The sequence below is a fragment of the Sinocyclocheilus grahami genome, unplaced genomic scaffold (assembly GCF_001515645.1).
Source record: "Sinocyclocheilus grahami isolate Dianchi unplaced genomic scaffold, SAMN03320097.WGS_v1.1 scaffold270.1, whole genome shotgun sequence".
Lineage (NCBI taxonomy): Eukaryota > Metazoa > Chordata > Actinopteri > Cypriniformes > Cyprinidae > Sinocyclocheilus > Sinocyclocheilus grahami.
The window spans coordinates 702,568-709,397 of NW_015505449.1; the positions used below are offsets into that span (position 1 = coordinate 702,568).

Here is a 6,830-nt window from a genome sequence, read left to right on the forward strand (position 1 = left end):
TGTAGTTTAACAACTTGGTTGTTGAAGATAACAGCATAATGTGTCTAATAAAATGTTATTGGTCAATAAAAATGGTTCTAGGAAGAATCAAACATACACCGACAACTATTCAAACTGCAGGCCTAAAAGAGTAAAGAAGAACTAAACTGAAGAGACTGCATTTGTGTCAAAAGAGAGCTGGCTCTTTAAAGGCAAAACCCTGGGAATGCTGACTCAGCGGAGTGTGGGTTTGGAGAGGGTGCAATTCAAGACACAAAAAGTTGCCGCATATCACTGCAAACGGCTTCAGGAGAAAAAAAACCCTTCAATGTTGTGGGTGAGAAGGTCTTTTAAGTTTCCCGAGTGAGTTTTATAGTATCTGTCAGTGATACTGGGCCATTATAGACCACACGAATAATTACAATGCAGAGGTTTGTTTAGGAAGTCTGCCTGGATCTTAAATGCTATACCCTTTCAAAGAATAAAATACATGAAATATTGTTCACATGTAAAGGAAAAGCACAAAAGTAATGAGTGAGGACACTACTGATGGAAATCTAGGACAAATTATTTATATTTAAATGTGCACACATGACTTACAAAAGAGTACTATAGCTTGACCAAGTTCTTTGGACATGGTTCTATGGTAATACCAATAAATAAGTCAATATTTATTGGCATCTACTTATGTGCAGATGAGTTAGCTCTACCTTCCTGCAGTCCTAAAATCATCAATATAAATGCGAATATAATATAATATCAAAGTGAATTTCAAGCAACTACTGTGCAAATAAATTCATTTACGGTTTAAAATGTTATATTTTGATGTACATGCGACTGCGTACATACCAACTGTATTAGCCTATATTTTATATACTTTATATTTAAAAAATCCTTAATGGTCAATTACTATTGGAGAAACATGTAAATCCCACAGGAATCATTCAACATGTTGCAAGAAAAATACATAAATAGAACTGATTTATAAATTGCATTATATACACTACAATCATTTAAAATGTTTTTTTTTTTATTTTTTTTAAGTTACTTATGCTCACCAAGACTGCATTTATTACAATTTAAAATAACTGTATGCTATTTTAATATATAATATATTTATTAAAATATATTGCAATATAGTATAATAAATAGTCACTGTTTCCACAAAAATATTAAGCAGCAACAACGGTTTTATTGCTGCAGAGTAGCAAATCAGCATATTAGAATGATTTCTAAAGGATCATATGGCAATAAAGACTGGAGTAATGATGCTGAAAATGCAGCTTTGCCATCACAGGAATAAATTACATTTTAAAATATTTTGTAATAGAAAACAGTTGTTTTAAATTGTAATAATATTTAACAAATTATTGTTTTTCTACTGCATTTTTGATCAAATAAATGCAGCCTTGCAGAGCATAAGAGACCTCTTTCAAACTTATTTAAATTTTTTGACTGGTAGTTTATAGAAATTATAATGCTTATTGTAGGATCGGATCATAATACAAATTTTTTTTACCACAATCCTTGACTGAAATACTTTGACTTTTAGTTTATTTTACCACATAAAAGCTAGAAATAAACAAATAAAACCCCACAGTTCATGCTAAATAGCTTTGAACATTTGCACAACTCTTTAAATCAATAAAGCGATTGACTTACTTTGTGAATGACTGAAGCCACAGCATTGGTGAGCTCATCTGAAGTCACGGGGTCACTCATGGTTGAAGCAGCACAGGAGACGCTCAACAACGCTCGGATCTGCTCAGGCTTTAGCCTTTCTCTTTCTCACTGAGACTCAAGCAGGAGTTTATAGGCAGCATAACCTGCAAACAGTTTGAAACTTCCATTTAATAATTTGTTCATTGCTAATTATAACCTGACACTGGTCAACACTGGTCAAATCGTACAAACGTTTGCAGTATGATTAAACAATTTGCTGCTGCATTGATGGCATAAATGGGCTTGAACTACAATATAACAGCCCCCTCGTATCCAAAGACTGATAACAACCAGATAAAAAAAAGTTGCTACTGTAAGGAGACAGATAAGAGACTCATGACGGAAAATAACCATAAAATATTGGATGTGATTTAACAGTAGATTTGCTCAACTTTCATTCATTTGACTGAACACCATACAAAGATTACAACAGTTCAACAGTTGACTGAATAACTAACACTTCATACTGAATTCAAGACAAAATAGTAACACTCTACAGTAAAGTTTCATATGTTAACATGAGCTAACATTATTTAACATGAATTTACAATAAACAATACTTCTATAGCATCTTAACTTCAATATTAACTAATACATTTTTTAAATCAAACGTATCTATTAACATTACTTAAAGTACACGAATAACTAATGTACAACTGTATTTTATTAACTAACATAAACAAATATTAATAAATGCTGTAAAAATGTACTGCTAATATGTTAGGTAATGCATTTACTAATGAGACCTTATTGTAAAGTGCTACCAAGAAAATATACTACCTTTAATACTTGCAAGTAACCAATTTTTAATAGAAAAACAACTTTTAACTGCTAACTGCTAGTAACTAGTACTTTGTGGAAGTAACCTTTGCGTTGGTGCAGTAGTCTGTGCAAAAATACAATTGTTCAACTGTTGAGTTGAGGTTTGACCTCTAACTAGAACATTCAAGGACATCAACTCTCCTTTTTCCAAGTCTTTCTTTTGTTGATTCATCTAAGTGTTTCCCATAACTATAACGCTGAAAGCAACAATTGTGTTTTAATCTAAGCTCTTTAGCAATAGGAGGTTTTGTGGCAAAACTTCTTGATATATGGTGCAGTTTACCCTTTAGCTATCTTGATCCAGTTCCTGTTGAAGAGAAACATCCTAACAGCACGATGCTCAAAGTTAAGGTATTGCATCAAACATATAAAAGTTCTACCATGACCTTATCATCATCACCACATGGTTTTAAAAGACAATGTATATTAAAAAAAAAAAGTTTTATTGTGAGAAACATCTGTAACATTTCATAAAAGTAAATCAAATCAATAATATGCCAGATATAATGAGCATTATTATCATGAAAGGTTTTGCATAAGAAAGTAATCCAAGTAAGTAATAGTAATAAAGTAATCTGGTAATGCAAGCTCAAAATAACTTGACCTTACCTTAAAGATGACCAAACCTATGGTAAAGTTAATGCAGTTGACTCTTATATGACAGGAGTCGCATGTTTGTTAATATGCGGGACCTGCCCAGTTACTCAACTCGGACAGCATCACTGCAAAACCAAGTTCAAACCGCCCCTTATTAAAAAAAAATAGAAATCCTCCTTGCATTATTTTATAGTCATCTTGCAACGGAGTTCTAAGAAAAGTGGTCCCAATATCTTTAAGAGTTTTCTTAATATAGAGCGCACTATATTGTAAAGTTGCAATGTCTTGTTAGATGCTAATTTTAGATATAGGCTGTTCCTCTGTAAAGTTACATCAACTTTGTTGGAAGGTCAACGATTTTTTTCGGACCAGTTGAGTTCATCAACCGCATGATTCAATCACTCTGCGATTAATCAAAAGTTGATACGCAGTTACACAGTAAATTTTCAAGTATCTAGAGGCCAAAAAGCCAGGATGCTAAACCAACAATGTAAACTGGTTTATAACAGTAACAAAAATGATTTCCCAAATCATGGGGATCATCAAGAGTCTCTTGCAAGTATTCGGATACCAAAAATCCTAATGATCGATGGGCATCTAGCAACACCCAATGGAATTCAACAAATAATGACTGTTTTCAAACTGGTTTCCTCAACAAAGTACTTTAACATTGGGAAAATTACACAAGTTTCTCGGTTTAAAAAAGGAAGTGCTTTGAAAACAGGAAGTATCTACAATTGCACAATGAAAGATAAGACCTATGATCTTTGGCTTGCTGTTGTGATGTTGTTGATCAAACGCAACGACCAACAATCAAGTTGGTTCAACCATATAAATATCTATTTATAGTATGCAAACTTCACCTCTGCATTGAAAAACAGTTTTACTAAGAACATAACAGCATATTTTCTTGTTCATGAGTAAAGCAATCATGTTTGTTGCTTCAGTTTCCCTCTCGATTTCCTCCAGAGGTTAACTTGGTAACCACTTCAACAATTGAGATACAGATACCCACAAATGGCTTATTCAATTTAACAATGATATTTTGCTTCTAGCCATTGTGTTTCTGTCTATCACACTTAACCACATATTTGCCAATTCACTGGATCGTTTTGTACACCTTGAATGTGAACACAAAGGACTTTATCCATTGAGATTCAAAGCATTAGCTTTTGGTGGACATGGTCCAACTTGGCAAGAATAAAGAAAGTGGGATCAAATACAACTAATTTCTTGTCAGACAGGTATGCAATTCAAGCCACTGTACATCCACTTGTAGATTTTGCAGTCTAAGTTAAAGTTATCCAACTAACTTCAACTGGAATTCCTCGTCCTGCACGGTTCTAAACAGAGAGCTCAGGATCAAGCGTTCTCAGTTGGGAAAATCCTTGTGCTTTTGTGAAAGGCAAACAGGCTTACTGAATTACATTCAAGCATGTCTATAAAATATAATTTCAGACAAAGCAAAGGCGGCCAATAAAGATGCCATTCTGCAAATAGACATTCAAATCACAATGCGGAAACCTCACTGTAAAAATATAAAACGCTCAATGACTGAGTAGTACAGCAAATATAGAATTCCTAGTTTACTGGTGACCATTGGCTCGTCCACATGAAAGACATGTTTGTGAGTTGAACTTAAACTTCATACAGAAAATGTCGGAAAATTGGTTTGGATCATGCATTATATGGTGCGGCCTAGTGGTTAAAGATCTGGGCTGGAAACCGAAAGGTTGCAAGTTCAATTTATTGACACATGAGCTATCAACTTTGTGTTCATGATCAAGACTTAATCTCCGGTTACTGCAAAGAAGTTTTTTTTTTTTTAAATGAAGTAATTACATATAAAAAGGATAATCAAGTCCAGAACTCTCATTTCCAAGTTTGTAAGAAATAATATTAATAAAAATAAAAACTTGCGCACATAAAAATGCACTTATAAATGGAAGACTATGGGACTGTTTAATGCATTTTTTGTTGTTCTTCCAAAGTATAAATTATTAACTCAAATTGTCACAAGTTTATATCAATAGCCAATCAGATGTTTCTAATTGTGCACCAATTCGCACTTTTGAATCTTTTTCATTAATTAAATTACAAGGTATGTTCAAAAAACTCATTTTTTTAAAAGAGATGTTTACATAATATACTTTGTTGCGTTAAAAAACAACAACAACTAAACAGTGCGCAACGAAATGGAAAAATGCAGACATTTTTTAAAAAGTTGAACATTTTTTTTTACATGATACAGCAGATTGTGGCGTGACGCTTGAGTTTTTTGGCCAAACTAGTCAACCTCACTAACAACTATTCAACTGTTGGATGACTAGTCAATTAATCGACCACAGTGAACCATCCCTATTATTTACAATTATTGATTTAGCAAAAGCTTCTGCAGAAGTTTCTTCACAATACAAATAGTGCAACTGTACCAAATATTAGTTAAGCACTAGCATACTAAACCACAATTATTTTTGGAAAATAATCATAAAAGTTATTTTTCACTTCATATTTTTAATTTCAACTTATTGTTTAAATACGGCACAGTGCTGGACATCAAGAGATGCTCATTGCTGTGAGATTAGTGATATTTAATGACTTTATCAAACTCACAAGACACGCAGCCTCTGAACTGTACATACAAACACACAGATCACAACACTTGATCATTAACGCTCATTAGATTCAAAAGTTACTTAAGGGGAAAAATAAAAAGTACACACTAAATGATGACTGGGCGCTATCAGTAAACCAGTGGACTTTTCACTGTTGACTTTGCAATATCTAGTGATCCGTCACGATATGCTGACTATTTGAATTTCACTTCTAGTTGCAAGTTATAAATTAATAGTACATTGTTGTTATGTTGATATAAACACATCTCTTAGAAAAAAGTTAAATGAAAAAATAAAAATACTTTCAACATTATGCATGTCAAATTTAATAAATCTCATATTAAAAAAAAAGGTGATTTTAAAGTTAAACTAGTAATTACCAAACAACAGCTTTATAATTGTTAGACACTCTTAGAAAACTTAATGCAAAAATATTTGATCTAAAACTAAATTCTGTTTGATCAATTGAGTTGATGATTGAATGACCATCAATTATTACAATTGTCAAAAATATTTTTAAAAAGTAAAATTAATTAAAACTATAAATTAATAATTTGGTACGTTGCATCTAAACACATCATTTTGGGAAGAAAAAAAAAAGGCATTTATTGAAAAAATAAAAAGCATAAACATAGATTAAACATTATGTATCAGTATGCAAAATTTCAGTCACAAAAAAAAAGAAGATAAAATTCGGAGTTAATCCAATTACTAAACCACATCCTTTTTAGATACTCTTATAAAATGTTATGCAAAAATGTTTCATCCAAAACAATTTTGTTAGATCAACTGAATTGGTAAATGAAAGACCACCAATTGTTAAAATAGCAACTAGTTAACTATGTAAAAATAGTAAATTAAATATCATATGACTTGAATGTTTAAAAAAATGAACAGTTAAACAAGCACAATGCAAAATCCATTGAAATGTACTAACTTACCTCAATGTGCTCACTGCAGAGAAGCTGCCGCTGACATCTTAGTGTAAAGCCAACAACCACTGTGTACAGAACACCAGCGAGAGAGAGAGAGAGAGAGGGAGAGAGAGAGAGAGAGAGAGAGAGAGAGAGAGAGAGAGACAGACAGAGAGCTGAG

At 32.4% G+C, this 6,830-nt stretch overlaps 1 long non-coding RNA gene across 1 annotated transcript in view; it reads right to left on the reverse strand.

Annotated features, from left to right (window-relative positions):
- Positions 1-1,647: 1,647 nt before the first annotated feature.
- LOC107599663 (uncharacterized) overlaps positions 1,648-6,830 on the reverse strand; it is an 18,319-nt gene continuing 13,136 nt past the window's right edge. Inside the window, exons 2-3 of the long non-coding RNA XR_001610685.1 lie at positions 6,677-6,735; positions 1,648-1,805 (exon numbers count right to left, since the gene is read on the reverse strand). This is a non-coding gene — a long non-coding RNA (uncharacterized lncRNA). The remainder of the gene's footprint in view (positions 1,806-6,676; positions 6,736-6,830) is intronic.